Genomic DNA, 16,738 nt, shown 5'->3' on the forward strand with positions numbered 1-16,738 from the left:
TTACATATAACGAGAAATTGAGTTTTCATGCTAACATAAGGAAAGGAAATGAATGGATCATCTCCGAACGAAGACCTGCGCGTCCACAAAAGATAATGATACGCATCTGGTGGAACAGAGATGGTGTGGTTTGCTAGGAATTGTTTCCTCGAAGTGTTTTCGTCACTGCTGACAGTTACTGTCAACAACTGAGACGTCTTGCAGACGCAGTCCAAGAACAACAACCGGGAAGACTGCGTGGAAAGATGCTACTCCACGATTACGCCCGCACGCATTCTGCTCGACTGACAAAACATATTGTACAGGTATTGGATTGGGAAATCATTCCGCACCTACCTTGTTCACCTGATCTTATGCAATCAGATTTTCACATTTTCTGCTCTTTATCGAGAAACCTTCAAGACACTTCCTTTCTGCATGAAAATGCTCTCCGAATATGGTTCGACGGGTTCTTCGCTTCAGAATACAGTTGCTGAACCAGCCTTGGCAGACTGTTGTAAACAGTGAGGAAAACTATCATAATGATGACTTAGGTCTTTCTTATGTGTATCGGTTGTGTTTGTTAAGCTTACTGAGAAATGGTATGAACTTACGCACCAACCCATTATATAATTACACAACTGCAGGACAATCACTGGAGGCAATCACTTCCATAAAATATCTAGGAGTACCCGTTCGGAGCCATATAAGGTGAAACAACTACATAAATTGAAACTTCCTGGCAGATTAAAACTGTGTGTCTGACCTAGACTCGAACTCTGGACCTTTGCCTTTCGCATGCAAGTGCTCTACCATCTGAGCTACCCCGTCCTCACAGCTTTAGTTCTGCCAGTAGCTCGTCTCCTACCTTCCAACTACATAAATTAATGGCGGATAAGGCAGGTGTCAGATTAAATGGCAGCCCGCCAACAAAGGAAGAACCTTACTAATCACTCTTTCGAATAATACTTGAATATACCTTATCGGCCTGGAACGCGTATCAGATAAAGATGATGGTGGAAAAATATCAAAGAGGAGTAGCATGTTTCATTACAGGCTTGTTTACGAAGGGCAAAAGTGTTATGAAGATGCTCAGCCAATTACAGTCGCCAACGGTGCAAGAGGGGCGTTCTGCATCACTGTGCGGAACGTATGTTTCTAGAACATTCAGGTAGTATATAGCGTCATCCTACGTACACCTCGCGAAATGGCTATGAAGGTAAAGTTAGAGAGATTCGAGTCCACACAGACACTCAGCAGCAACCGCTCTTCCCGCGAACCATTCGCGACTGGAATAGGACAAGGGAGAACCGTCATTGGCAAAGTAACCTCTGCCACACCCCGTATGGTGGCTTGCGGAGTAAATATATATGGGGCGCAGACTGACCAACGTTCATGGTGTTGAATCCTGTCTAGTCATCTAATCTATGATGCCTCGGAAGCTATTTCCTCGGATCGCTAGACAACAATTCAAGCAAATCGTATTAATGGGGTTTATTGCACTCTCGTCTTCAGGTCATGAGTGGCCTACCGGGACCATCCGACCGTCGTGTCATCCTCAGCGGAGGATGCGGATAGGAGGGGCGTGGGGTCAGCACACTGCTCTCCCGGTCGTTATAATGGTATTCTTGACCAAAGCCGCTACTATTCGGTCGAGTTAGCTCCACAATTGGCATCACGAGGCTGAGTGCACCCCGAAAAATGGCAACAGCGCGTGGCGGCCTGGATGGTCACCCATCCAAGGGCCGACAGCACTTAACTTCGGTGATCTCACGGGAACCGGTGTATCCACTGCAGCAAGGCCGTTGCCAATGGAGTTTATTACATTAAGTTAAATTGGCAATACTTAACTTTGCGTATTCACAAAGGTGTGTCGCAAGCAAATGACATGCAAATGATCAATGTCCTTCGGTATATACAATTTAAATGCAAGCAAAACAAAACGGTTCATAAGTCACTGCTATAGAATTTGTATGACTGCTCGTCTTCCTCTGCCCCCGCGGTTAGGTGGCGTGGGGCTTATATCCTCTTCGCGTAGATGTCGCTCCTGTCTTGGCGTCAGCGTGCTATTGGCTGACGTCGTCTCACAGCCCTCTCTACTCTTCCGTTCTTCACCGTCGTGCCGGCGCTTGGCGTCACGCCGGAACGCATGACGTAGTAAGAAAGTCATCTTGGCCGTTACACTCGAAGCGGCAGCCATCTTGGGAGTCTCTGCAGTGTTCTCAATGTACTGATTAATATTAAAAGCTGGATCTCGTATAGAGGAGTTGCATCGCATATTAGATAGATACACAAAACTTGTCGTTGCCGCCACATAAGTTTCCATGATAATTCGATGCGTCACGTTTTCTTTTCAGTGCATGGGAAGGAGAATGAATGCGTAAAAATTTAACTCTGCCAACTCATCTGATGCGAATTAGATAAGAAAAACACTAAGTAGCGTTGCCAGTAACATGGAAGAGAGACTTTGGGATTAGACAGTGCCGTCTTAGAAAAGTTGCAAGACCCAAACCGAAACGTAAAGAAACTCTACGTATGTACCGCAGCATGCTCCAAGAACTGAGTGATTAAGTTTAATGTGGACTCCAGTCCCTGGTGGAAGTTTGCATTTCTCATGTTAACAAACCGTTTCTAGAGGCGCACTGCGCGTCCCTGGCTCCTCCTGAGTCCCCAACCAAACTACACACTGTCACGACCCGGAAGAAAAACGACGTCGCCCCAAAGATAGGGCCACAGTACTACATAGTGATAACAACCGCCGCTGCTGCTACTAGTGGACAGGCAACACTTGTAAAAGCAAGTGGCGTCAGTCATCACGAGAAGAAAACTGTGGTGTCACCGCCAGACACCACACTTGCTAGGTGGTAGCCTTTAAATCGGCCGCGGTCCGGTAGTATACGTCAGACCCGCGTGTCGCCACTATCAGTGATTGCAGACCGAGCGCCGCCACACGGCAGGTCTAGAGAGACTTCTTTAGCACTCGCCCAGTTGTACAGCCGACTTTGCTAGCGATGGTTCACTGACTTCTACGCTCTCATTTGCCGAGACGATAGTTAGCATAGCCTTCAGCTACATTATTTGCTACGACCTAGCAAGGCGCCATGATCAGTTTCTATTGATATTGTAAATCATGTACCGTCAAGAGCGACGTTCGTCATTAATGGATTAAAGTTAAGTATTCCACCAGCTACGTCCGTTTTTCTCAATTCTAATTCCCTTGTCATGTTCCAGACCTCACGCCAGACTGCGTGATCTAAAACGCGTGCATTTAGGCCTCCTTTAGTAAAACGGTGTTGGCTCTCCTGCTAACCACAACAAAAACAACTGCAACCATGTCAACGAAACGATACGATCTGGTCTCCAACAGAGGACCAGCACCAACGAAGGCCGTAGCACGGCTCAGCGCCCATGACCGAGGTGTAAAAAGATTCCACCTCGGTTCTGGTCAAAACAGAACGGAGGTGGACTCTTCCTGCACGTCGGTCAGGAGCCTGAGGATGGCGTAGTAAATCACCGAAACTGGAAGCCAAAATAAGTTTGCAAATGGAAGGTGTCTGATTTGACATCCCGTGCTGGTGCCACGAATGCGACAACACCACTGTAACTCGAGTAAATCTACATCTGTAAAATAAGCAAATGCGTTTTTAAGTAGAGAAGTTTCCATCTCCGGGAGATGGAGGGTAGACCCCAAAACGACTACACACTTCCTGTTTTCTGAAACAGGTGATATCTTTTAGTTTTGAATGGAGGATACAAGTATTGTTCTTTAGACAGGCTTCAATAAAATTCATAGTCTGTCCAGTAACATACGAACAGTGTCGATTAGATTCGTGTAAAACTCACTGGAAGTAGGATGTAAAGAAAAAGATGGGTATATACAAGAGTTTTTTTGAGAATGCCCAAAGGAAGTACATAACGCAATATGAGGTACTCCTTCTTAGAGTAAAGCGCCGTAGATAATGTTTATAAGAAGGCAGCCGCAGGCCTCATCTAGAAGCGTCCACCGCAGGCCGCGTCACCTTGTAGCCTTGCGCAACGCCACCTCAACCCCAGCGCCTGTGCCGGGGTCGGGTTGCACGCACGATACGGGCCCGGCCTGGGGACGGCGCGGCCTGCCTTTGAATTCTAGCCCAGCGCACCCACAATGACACAGGCTCTCCTTGACAGTCCAAGGGCCCTCGGCCAATACAGGCCCCGAGCATCCTGTCAGGACTGATAATAGCTTCATTCTCGTTACTTTAAAGACGAAAGGCTCTTTATTATTACACTACTGGCCATTAAAATTGCTACACCAAGAATTCACTGGACAGATATATTATACTAGAACTGACATGTGATTATATTTTCACGCAATTTTGGTGCATAGATCCTGAGAAATCAGTACCCAGAACAACCACCTCTGGCCGTAATAACGGCCTTAATACGCCTGGGCATTGAGTCAAACAGAGCTTAGATGGCGTGTACAAGCACAGCTGCCCATGCAGCTTCAACACAGTACCACAGTTCATCAAGAGTACTGACTAGCGTATTGTGACGAGCCAGTGCTCGGCCACCATTGACCAGACGTTTTGAATTGGTGCTAGATCTGGAGAATGTGCTGGCCGTGGCAGCAGTCGAACATTTTCTGTATCCAGAAAGGCCCGTACAGGACCTGCAACATGCAGTCGTGCGTTATCCTGGTAAAATGTAGGGTTTCGCAGGAATCGAATGAAGGGTAGAGCCACGGGTAGTAACTCATCTGAAATGTAGCGTCCACTGTTCAAAGTGCCGTCAATGCGATCAAGAGGTGACCGACACGTGTAACCAATGGCACCCCATACCATCACGCCAGGTTGTACGCCAGCATGGCGTTGACGCATACACGTTTCCAGTGTGCGTTCACCGCGATGACGCCAAACACGGATGCGACCATCATGATGCTGTAAACAGAACCTGGATTCATCCGAAAAAAATGACGTTTTGCCATTCGTGCACCGAGGTTCGTCGTTGAGTACTCCATCGCTGGCGCTCCTGTCTGTGATGCAGCGTCGAGGGTAACTGCAGCAATGGTATCCGAGCTCATAGTCCATGCTGCTGCAGACGTCGTCGAACTGTTCGTGCAGATGGTTGTTGTCTTGCAAACCTCCCCAACTGTCGACTCAGGGATCAAGACGTGGCTGCACGATCCGTTACAGCCATGCGGATAAGTCATCTCGACTGCTAGTGATACGAGGCCGTTGGGATCCAGCACGGCGTTCTGTATTACCCTTCTGAACCCACCGATTCCATATTCTGCTAACCGTCATTGGATCTCGGCCACCACGAACACAAATGTCGCGATACGATAAACTGCAGTCGTGATACGCTACAATCCGACCTTTATCAAAGTGGGACACGTGATGGTACGCTTTTCTCCTCCTTACACGAGGCATCAGAACAACGTTTCACCAGGCAACGCCGGTCAACTGCTGTTTCTCTATGAGAAATCGCCTAGAAAATTTCCTCATATCAGCACGCTGTAGGTGTCGCCACCGACGCCAACCTTGTGTGAATACTCTGAAAAGCTAATCATTTGCATATCACAGCATCTTCTTCCTGTCCGTTAAATTTCGCGTCTGTAGCACGTCATCTTCGTGGTGTAGCAATTTTAATGGCCAGCAGTGTATTATTATTTACATTTTATGGTCTTCATTGGACCACTCTAGCCAACTTCATACAAAGAATTTGTCAGTTTCCTGTTAGCCGAGTATTCTTTCATGCTCTCTGATTTCATTCTTCTTTCTTATCGGAAATCAACGTTCCTATTGTCTGTTTGTTGATTCTCGTTTGCAATCTGGTTTGTTTGTCTGTGAGTTTCCTGATTTTGTCAGTTTTTTTCTTAGGTCTTCCAATGTAATCGGTAGCTCATCCATATCTTCCTTGATTTCTATAATCCACTTAATGTTGCACTTGCTATTCAACAATTTTTCTATTATTCTCCTGATGATCCTGTCCTCTGGTATTCAGATTAGATGTCCGAAAAATGAAATGTACTCATTACTGGTTCTATTTCCTTGTAGACTGTTCCATTTGTAGCTACAGTCCAGTGTCCATCTTTCTGGTACGATTTGCTGACGAACGTCCTGATGATTCTTCTCTATATTTTGAGTATTTTGTCTATTTGTGCAGTGTTAGTTGTTTTGAAGATTGTGTCACTTGCGTATGTATTTCTGGTTGAGTGGCTGTTTTGTAGTGTTTTAATTTTGTAGCTATTGACAGGCTCTTTTTGTTGTAGGTTTTCTTGCTGATATATTGTGCTCTAGTCAATCTGTATATTCTGTTATGCCATGTTGGCTTTTCACTGATGTTATATGTTATTTCTCCCAGATATTTAAATTTATCTACAATTTTTTATTTCTTGGTTTCCTATGGCAATTTTGTTTATGAGTGGTGGGTCACTTAACACGATGACTAATTTTTCAAAGGATATTCCAAGACCAATTTTCTGTGCTATTTCCTGTAGTGAGATAACTTCTTGTTTGGTTTCCTGAATAATGTTGGACAAGAGAGCAAGGTCATCAGCAAATCCTAGACAATTTAAACTTATGTTCTTCGGGCTAGTCTTGAACCATTGCCTCATTATATATTCTAAAGCACAGTTGAACCACAGCGGTGCCAAGCGATCTTCTTGTCTTAAACCTGTTTTTATGATGAATGGCTCAGAGAGTTCCTATTTAAACTTGACTTTTGATACAGCGTTGGTTAAGGTGAGTTCTATCGATCTGATTAATTTTATATGGAGCCCGAAATTTCCTAAGATTTTTAATATTGAAGGTCTGTGCATACAGTCATATGCTTTTTTAAAGTCCACAAAAGTTATTACAAGAGGTTTATCTCGTTTCTTGTAATATCTTATGGCTAATTTTAAGGTGATGCACAGCTTCTCCAAGGTCTGAAGCCTCCTTGGTATTCACCTAATTCTTCCTCTAGTAGCTCTATGATCCCCTTGTATAGGATTCTGTAGAAAATCTTGTATGTGCAGTCTAAGAGAGATAACTCTGTAATTATCTGGGTTGCTTTTATCTCCTTTTTTGTAGAGTGGTTGGATTATGGCTCTTTACTAGAGAAACGGGCTTGATTGTTTGTCTAGGGATCAATGAGTTGTTAATAAAAGGTGATGTGACTGTTATAAAGGGTGTATCAAAGAATCATCCGATCTAGCACGTCTATATTTCTGAAACTAATAAACATATACAATAAATTTTGTTTTCTAATGAACGGGAAACTCAGTTTTTTCCGTGCCTTTTCATAGGTGTTCAATATGCCCCCCTTGAGATGCACGGCATGTCAACGCAGTATTCAAATTATTCCCACACTGCAGCAAGCATGTCTTGAGGTACAGCTTCCACAGTTACTGTTGTAAGATGTCTAAGTTCATTAATTGTTGTTTGTAACGGGCGTACATAAACAGAGTCTTTTATAGCCCCTCCTCCCCCCCCCCCCCCCCCAAGAAATTTTTATCAAGAAGGGAAGAAAAATGTCATGCTCCATCTTGCCAAGAACGAAATTACGGAGCTCCACAAGTTGTTTTTTGTCACATTCACGAACAGCTTGCAGTAGCTGAATTTTACATGCTTTCACGTGTAAACGTCGATGCATTACACACCAGACGGACGTGGAGACATGCTGAGCTGTCGAGCTGCACAGCGAACGGATTTCTGCGGACTCCTCGTGAAACTATGAAGGATGCGTTCGACGTCTGTGTCAGACACTCGGGCATGGCCCGGCGATCTGCAAGCACACAAACAAACTGTTTCTCGGGATTGTTCATGCCATCTTCTAATTCTCTGTGCTGTAGCAGGATCCACACCATACCTAGTACGAAAGTCACACTGAACAGTTATTACTGACCCACACTACGCAAAGCGTAGAACACAAAACGCTTTCTGTTGTCACGGCACCATTTTTACTAGAACTGAAGCGGGCGCACACTGCTGCTACCTAGAGGGAATCATGTAAAACTCAAAGGTTGGCTCTTTACAACAATACTTGTTCACGCACATATTTCAAATACCATAATAGTTACGATTTAAAAATAAAATATGATGATTCTTTTTACTACAGCCTCTATAATATCAATCTTGCGTCACTCTGGGCTTCACAGTCGAAAACCCACTCGGAAAGGGATGTTGTGTTAAAAGTATCACGTCTTGTTTCAACAACACGACCTACACAAAATATCATCACTAATCTTGCGGACGGATAACTGGCTGTAGTAATTCACACTGTAGTTGGAGGAAAGGAACTGGAAACTGATGAAGGATCTAAAATGCGAGAGACATTCGATATGAGATTCGTTTCAACTCGTCGAAGCAAGTAATTCTTATTATTGTATAATATTATTGTATAATGCCTGCAGATATGCAAGACTTTCGATAGACTGCATTCCGACAGACTACCGATATGCAAGCTAAAATGGTGTCTGCGCACCAAAGCGCCTATTTTCATTTATTAATAACTAAATTAACTATCGTACATGGTCCAAAATGGCGTACAACATTCCCATTAATACTTTACTATCATGAAGTAATTAGAACATCCTTTTATAGTCAATTTTAATTAAACAACTAACTTACTAAAAAGATACGAATCACTTTGTGCGTCATCGGCAATGTCACAAACGGCTATACAGTGAAGCCGCTCTCGACAAACTACTCAGTGCTAAGTCTGACGGCATGTCATTTAGAACTGCGCGGTTAATCTAGGTCATCAACAAGGAAAGCACATTACGAGTTCAGGAATGTCTAGTTTGTCTTGTGATTTGTTAATAGTGAGTGTTCTTCATATGAAAAATTATAAAGGAATGGCCGGCCGTTGTGCCAGAGCAGTTCTAGGCGCTTCAGTCCGGAACTGCGCCACTGCTACGGTCGCAGGTTCGAATCCTGCCTCGGGCATGGATGTGTGTGATGTCCTTAGGTTGGTTAGGCTTAAGTAGTTCTAAGTTCTAGCGGACGGATACCTCAGATGTTAAGTCCCATAGTGCTCAGAGCCATTTGAACCTTTTTTTTTTTAAATTAAGAAATGTGTTTTGAATTAAGAGAATGGTTGATTATTTTGACTGTGAAGTGAGCAAGTGGAGGTAGGATTGTGCAACATTGTAGTATAGTTTGCTATTTGACTCGAAGGAACATTTACAACAATAAATATGACTGTCGTTGCAGTAAAATGCCTGTTTCATTTCTTAGGTGAGATAAAAGCTTTAGCCTGTATCAGTGTAATTCCAGAAAACATAAATACTTCTCTTCAAAATCCACTGACTCAAGACGTATGTAGTATTTCTGTGCCGGGGGAATGGCACCGCATGAAGATACCAGGTTGGTCGGAATATTTGAACTTTAGTGCCTCGTTCTGACGTAGCAACCCACAGCTACGCCCCTTACATGTACTACTACGTCAGGACAGACAGAAACAGTTACATACTATCTTTGTTCACGCAGAGATGGAAATAGTGCACTGATCCTTTCACCAGACTCCGGTTACTAGCCGCATATTTAATCGCTGGTAAGATGATGTGGTACTTGACTTGACCGTCCATAGCATCGAAAGTGCTGTGAGGTGAAATACTGTGATAACACCGTAACGTAAGCAAGCTTAATTTATTGTCTTCAGTTTGACCTCACTACGTAAATTTCCTTCTATAACAACCATCTACAGTTACCTAATGACTCCCCACTGTGATATGGGAAATCTTCCTACTGAAAACAAGCAACTTGCAAAATCACAGCACTTGCCTAGAAAATTGGAAAAAGAACTTCCATGTCAACAGTTGAGAATATACTTGGAATTACCTTTTAAGCTGTTGGCAAAATAAATTTATCGATCACTGAGGATCATTCACTCCCAACTTGATATACACACTCTCTGACCTCATCTCAGAAGCTGATGATTTGCCTTCTACACCCAGGGGGACTTTTGAACATTTCACGAGTTCCAACCCACTCCACGAAATTTATTTTAACATCTACCCTTTTCAGACAATCGACCTCAGGAGCAGGACGCAGACGTTTCATTGGTAAGTTGCTGCTTCTCCCAATAAAAGTCCGCTGAATGGTGCTGCTTCTTGCCTTAACTTTTCTAAATCGTATTTTAAGGCGAGGTGTGAAGTACCTGCTGTCACGGCGCTTAAGCCAAAATACTAGGTGCTGGCCACAACACACTTACAAGCATTGAGGAAAACTAATTCATCATCTGAAGGATGGACAAAGCCCCCATACACCTTATGCTCGAAATCGGCTCTGACGTCAACAACAGCCATGGGCGTGTTTTACAAAAGTTAAAACGTGCTGCTAGACTTTATAAAAGATGTTGGAAAGATCTCTGACAGTGTGTCATGGGCCCTGGTTGTCTTGGGTAATCCTAGGTCTAGACAAATTAAAAGATCAAAACAGACATTTCTTCTGGTTTATTGTAGAAACACGCTACCCAGTGAAACGTGTATGAGGACATCAGGCGGCTCCCATTACGATCTCCCAACCCGCAGTATGACGCAGAGACAGATCTGAGCCTCACACCAAGTATCACCTCTGTTGCTACTGGGAGGGTCGTATAATACCGCGCAATAACACGCCAGAGCTGGGCGTGTAAGCCGTATGTTGTCACCTTGCCAGCACCGTACATAGCTAGACAAACCGCGCGTGTTAGTCTCGCAGCGTTTCTCTAGCGCGTGGGCAGCGCGGCCAAGTGCGCGATACATATAAGGGGCGCTTTGCTGTTATCTGGCCGCTCTACCAGCTCTGCGGCGCCGTGACTCAGCCAACGCGCGGCGTTACATGTGGCGCCTATGTAGCTATATTTCACTGCGTAACTGTGAAGCCAACGCTGAAGGATACGCCGGACTGCTCCACGCTTTTTTACAGACACAGTGACGACCCCAGTTCCCGCTGACCATCTAAATCAGCTGTTTTTATGGTTTCGTACCTCAATCGGAAAAAATAGAATCCTTATAGGATCACTTTCTTGTCCGGTTGTCTGTCTCTCATTTCAGACCGTCTAGCTACAACCATGTAAATTAACTTTTACTGTGTTTTAATTGCAACAGAAATATTTGCTCCCAATGGAAACCTGAGGCACACATATGAGAATGTTCAACTTTTTCGTTATGAACAAGTACTGCCAACTGTTAGGCATCGCTATGGAAATACCAGCAAGCCAACACTGCGCAGCAGCTCCTGACTAACAGAATACACGGATGTTGTTGGTTTGCCTTATTCCACCGTAAATTGAATATTGTTATTGTTGTTTTGAATGATAATTATTGAATAATCATTTTATTATTTGTTACAATAGAGAATATTTCGTAATTAGTTATTTTAGTCCACAGAATGAAGTCAAATATAGGAAGTGTCTTTTGAAAATAGGTACACATTTTTGCAAAAATCTTGCATGTAAAAGTCATTGAAAAATTAGAATTACCATGTAAAGACATATTTTCTTTCCTCCAGAAAAAATTGAGGTCTGAAACGATTAAAGACCCATTGTCGCACGAAAAGGTAGGCTATCAAGTTGAAATTTATTTTCCTTGTTAAGGTCTACTGTCCCTTGGCGGAGAGAACAATTTAAGCTTCTAAGTCCATGCAATCAAGAGATATCGCCATTTACGTCAAGTGGTTTGATACTCGCAAACTCACTCACCACATCTCTTAGAGAACTTCCGGTTGGTTTGGAATCAAGAAATAAAGTTTAACTGTACAAGTAAAATAACCGAAGGGTGTTAATTTGTAATTGCATCACACAAAAAAAATGGTATTCGTTATCTGCCTGTCTGTCCGTCCATCTGTTACGCTCCCTTTTTCTCAGGAATGACTAGAAGTGTCAAGCTGAAGTTTGTCACAAAACATGGTCTATAGTCCTTTAATAAATGTAATCTAAGTCAATGAAACAAAAAGATGCATCTGTCACATATGTTGATACTCGCACACTCATTAATCAAAACCTATAGGTAACTTCCCATTAACCTAGACTCATGAAATTTGACAAGAAGCAACGTTTCACAGTAAAGGTAAAGGAAAAAATCAGAAATTTGTTAATCTGTAATCATACCACACGAAAAACTATTTCTTTTATATCTGTTACCCGACCTCAAACTTGAAATTAAGACATTCTCGGAAGTCTTTGAATCTCTGAGACCGATACCTTGCTAGTATCAATGTCGATAACAGGCAAAAACAGTCCAGAGTCTGGATCCCTGGAATGGATGAACTGTCGATACACTTGACATTAATGATACTTTTGATCATGGTAATGGTTGGCTCACTGTAGCCATTGCACGTGGAGGTACAGGAGTTTCTAACGCACCTGGACTTGAAAGTTTCGTGGATAGAGACATTATTGCCTATCGTACCTACCACATGGCAGAAATTGCTAATAAAGACTTTGGTAAATCAGCTTATATGTCGCCTTCTGCATTTTCTTTGTACACTCGTAATAAGAGAAAATATCTGTAAATGAGTCTGTATTCATTTGGGTTAAAGGTAAAGGAGAATGTGAATATGTAAAGTTTGTTGGTGACTACTTTGTATTTTGGTAAATAAATTCATCTGCATGCAAACTGATCTGTAGCGTCAACCATTAACCGGACACGGGTACATCACGAACCGGGGGGCTCAAGGATGCAACAGTTTTGTTATGTAAACACTCTTATCGCTTGAACTTGTTGACCTCCCGCAGCCGCGTCTGGCTTACGCAACCCTTAATGCGTGCGTCCTACTTGTACACGGCCATCTTACAAATCTCTTCAATACAACAACCGTCAGCTTTACACATTAATCATTCCATGATTGCTTCCTGATGCTGGCAGATTTCCTTCCGTCGCCTTCTAAGCCATTCTTAACAAACACGTACCACACACTCGATTACATCTTCCGTCAATTTGTGTGTCGATATGCTCCACTCATAGACGTATAATATGATGTACAAATAGTCCATATAACAGCAGATGAAAAGGCTTAGATATGTACGGTTTAAGTACAGAAAGCATATACAGTGTTCTCGTTATTTCCCTTTACGAACTTCTAAGACTTGTATAGAGGAGTGAGTACATAATATTTTGAATAGGTACCCGTGTCCGGAAACGAGCCGTTTCCGTTATGCGACGGTTTCAATTTAGATGTTTAACTCATCCACTTCTGCTTGAGGAATTGAATTAGGAGGGTGCAGTACAGGCAACAATTCGGAAGGAAACATAACGACACCTCCGTTTATCACTTAAGTACATTTGTTTGTATCAAAAATTAAACATTATGTGTCAACATTATTCCAAAACAAAAAAAAACAGCACACTGTACGTACAGAACAGTGCTGATGTATTGCAACAGCGACTCGATGTGGCGACCACCAACGTTGTTACTGCCGTTGTACCTACGAAGCATGTTTTGGTACACACGCTCCAGCCACCAGAATTCGTGCCAGCAGATGTTCCTCTGTCTCTACAAGAGACTCGTAAGTTAAACTTTGCACTCGACCCCACGAGTACGCATCATGCAGTCTACCCTATAGCACACCAGGACAAGCAATTCTGGGACCCCTCTCATTCCGTCAGCAGAAGTCGGCGTATTACATATATGAATTGAAATCGTCGTAGAACGGAGAAGGTACGGTTCTGGACATGGGTTTCTATTCAAAATATTAAGCACTCACTCCCCTCTACTAGTCCTAGAAGTTTGTAACGCGAATTGTGGCTAGAGAACCGGCATCAAATGATTTTCTTAAAAAAGTCATCTTGATTTAAAAAGTTATGTGCCGTGTTGTGTGTTTTTATCTCCCTGTTTAAAGTAAATCAAGACACTGTTTCCCAGAAAGACTTCTAGAAGTTTCTCTGCCCTAGAAGTTGCAAAATACCGATCGTCACGGAGAAATTACTTGCTCTCAAAATCGGCGTCATCATTTCTACTCACCGCCCATTTGGAACAATTAGGGAAAGCCCTACGCGTGATCTTTAGGCCGAACAAAAACCCCATCCCTCTAAAAGGGAACTGGCAAAAGTGATATGTAAGGAAATTAGTGAAGAAAACCGAAATCAGTCGCCTGGATCCACCTGTTTGATCCATCCTGTCCATCCGGAGCAAGTCGGAGACCGAGCGAAAGCTCCGGTTCCGAAAAATCTGCTTCCGTGACCGGCGCTACGGTACAGACGCCACATGACACAAAGAGGGGACCGGAGGCTTGTTGCAGTGGCTGTGTGGGGCATACAGACCCGGGTCTGCCAGTATTGCGGAAACCGCGACCCGGTGTGTACACAGGCGGTCTCGCAGCCGCTCTCGGTCAAGAGGGAGCGGTATGCTGGTGCGTTCCCTTTCTCCTCTGAAAAGGTCAACAGTCCGGGATCTGCGCGGTGCGGGCACTTCTAGGGCCGCCTAGATCCTACTGTCGCTTTCGTTCCGTTATTGCTTCGCTTGACCCGCACCAGCCTGCCAGGTAGATCTACAGTCAGAGTTAAAGCAGTTGGCATTCATCAGGTAGCAAACGTGACTCCTCCCACCAGCAATACACAAGCGGGAGACTGGCACTGTCGGCCCCCACTGCTTTTACGCTGCCGTTACGCAGAGCATTCTGACTGCCTATTCTCAACTAGCAGAGCACTTTCCGGATGCGAAAAGTTGGACTGTTTCAAGAATAAGTCACTCCAGCCCTAATCTAAATGAAGGAGACTTTTTTTGACACGCTTAGTGACGCTGTAGAAACTTACGTGCATTTCAGACTTTTCAAGTGTATTTTTGTAGAAGAGTGAGCAAAAGTTTACCAAAAACAGGGTTCAGATTTAACGGAGGACAGCCATCAGTCGCGGGATCTATAATTTATGACATTTCGACTATAAAACAGTAATCATCGGTACATTACAGGAAGAGTCATATAGACGTAACCATATCGGAGCGAAAACTGGCGACCAGTTGGCGCTAGCACTTTCTGACATGTGAATGCTAGCGTTAATTGTCACATGTTTGTGATCTAATGTGGTTCAAAAAAGCTCAAATGGCTCTGAGCACTATGGGACTTAACATCTATGGTCATCAGTCCCCTAGAACTTAGAAATACTTAAACCTAACTAACCTAAGGACATCACACAACACCCAGTCATCACGAGGCAGAGAAAATCCCTGACCCCTCCGGGAATCGAACCCGGGAACCCGGGCGTGGGAAGCGAGAACGCTACCACACGACCACGAGCTGCGGGCGATCTAATGTGGATATACCCAATGTCTCGTGTGGTAATGAATAAATGTCACCTTCTCATAGTCAAAATCTAAATCTGCAAAAAATGCGACTGACCGCTGTCCTTTACATTTCAGTATTCAACGGTCGATTAGGGAACCACCGGTATGCAATTGATTCCAGCTTACTTAAAAAGTGCAGTTTCTGAAAGTTGCAAATAACATACGCAATGTGCACGGTACTTTGAAATTTTCGTTGTTGAGTGAGGTATTTTGGTAAGCAACGAACAAATAGTATTTCAGTGAGTTTAATAGTTTTCGAGATGTAAGTTTGAAGCTGTGTCCCTGATAGTATAAGTTGACCTTTTTTAATAAGTATGGCCCTAAATAATATTTAGAACATATTTGGGAAGTACTTTGAGACACTATATCGATGTGTATCGTAAATGTCACTCAAATATTTTAAGTTATTTTTGTACGATGTAAATTGGTTCACATCATAACATATGGTAAAAAATTACTCTTACTGGTCAATAGAATGAAAAACCAGTGAAAGTTGCAAGTTTTTATTGCTTTTTATTCATTCGATGACTAGTTTCGGGCCGAGACCCATTTTCAAACTAACGTAACAAAGTCGAAAATGCGATTTCCGAAGATGTCAGTAATGTGCAATGAACATGTACAGTGCATACAGGTAACTGTATGCGATTGTACTCCACTTGATTCAGCTCGGGATAAAGCGTTGTCTATTCTCGACCATAATCATATCATTTTGTGTATATTGCATCCGTGCTCTTGACCTTAACATACAACAAAACAAAAACTGACCCTTCCTATTCATTGCGTCAAAACGAGTTTCCGCGTACTCTCAAAGAAGTAATTCGTCTGCTTCAGTTTTCACCACCATAACCTGCCTCTGCGCCTGGATTAAAGGACATCTGCCGTTTTGTGTCATTGGGGACTTAAGTTAAAATCATTCCGGTGAGATTACTACGCGTATATGGTGAGGACCAGGAAATGAGTGAAGGTTTTAGTTCATTCAGTTGAATAAAAACACGTGTTCCGACAATACTATCTCATCAAGTTCGTTTTCTTTTAGATTCGTGTTGTTTTTGTTACGTGCACAACTAATTTACGTATCTGAAATGACTGGCGTCTTTCCTGTTGCGGATCTTACTGGATAAGTAATTATAATTTGACTGATGTAAGTCTCTAGTTAGCAGCTGCTAAATATTACAGACCGTAATGGCGAATAAGTCTTTACTACTAGAACATGAAAAGGAGACCCATGTAACAAGCGTCATACGAAAGTAAATTTGTTGAGAGCATATCGTGCAGTCAAAGGGCATAAAAAAAGTAATAACAGTGGTAAGAATCGTGACTGGTTTTGAACGACCATTTATCATTAAAGATCCATTTGTGCCCATTTTAAGAAATAAATCGTGGCATATTAAAGAATTATTTCTATTCAGAAGGGCCAGCTTCGTCGGGACTTCAGCTGATCCTTTCCTTTCATAAACTGATCACATTAGCAACGTGTACAGTCCGTAGTTAATCATATCACTGACGCTGAGAGAGGCTGTGAATGGTGAATG

This window comes from Schistocerca gregaria, chromosome 6 (genome assembly GCF_023897955.1).
Source record: "Schistocerca gregaria isolate iqSchGreg1 chromosome 6, iqSchGreg1.2, whole genome shotgun sequence".
NCBI lineage: Eukaryota > Metazoa > Arthropoda > Insecta > Orthoptera > Acrididae > Schistocerca > Schistocerca gregaria.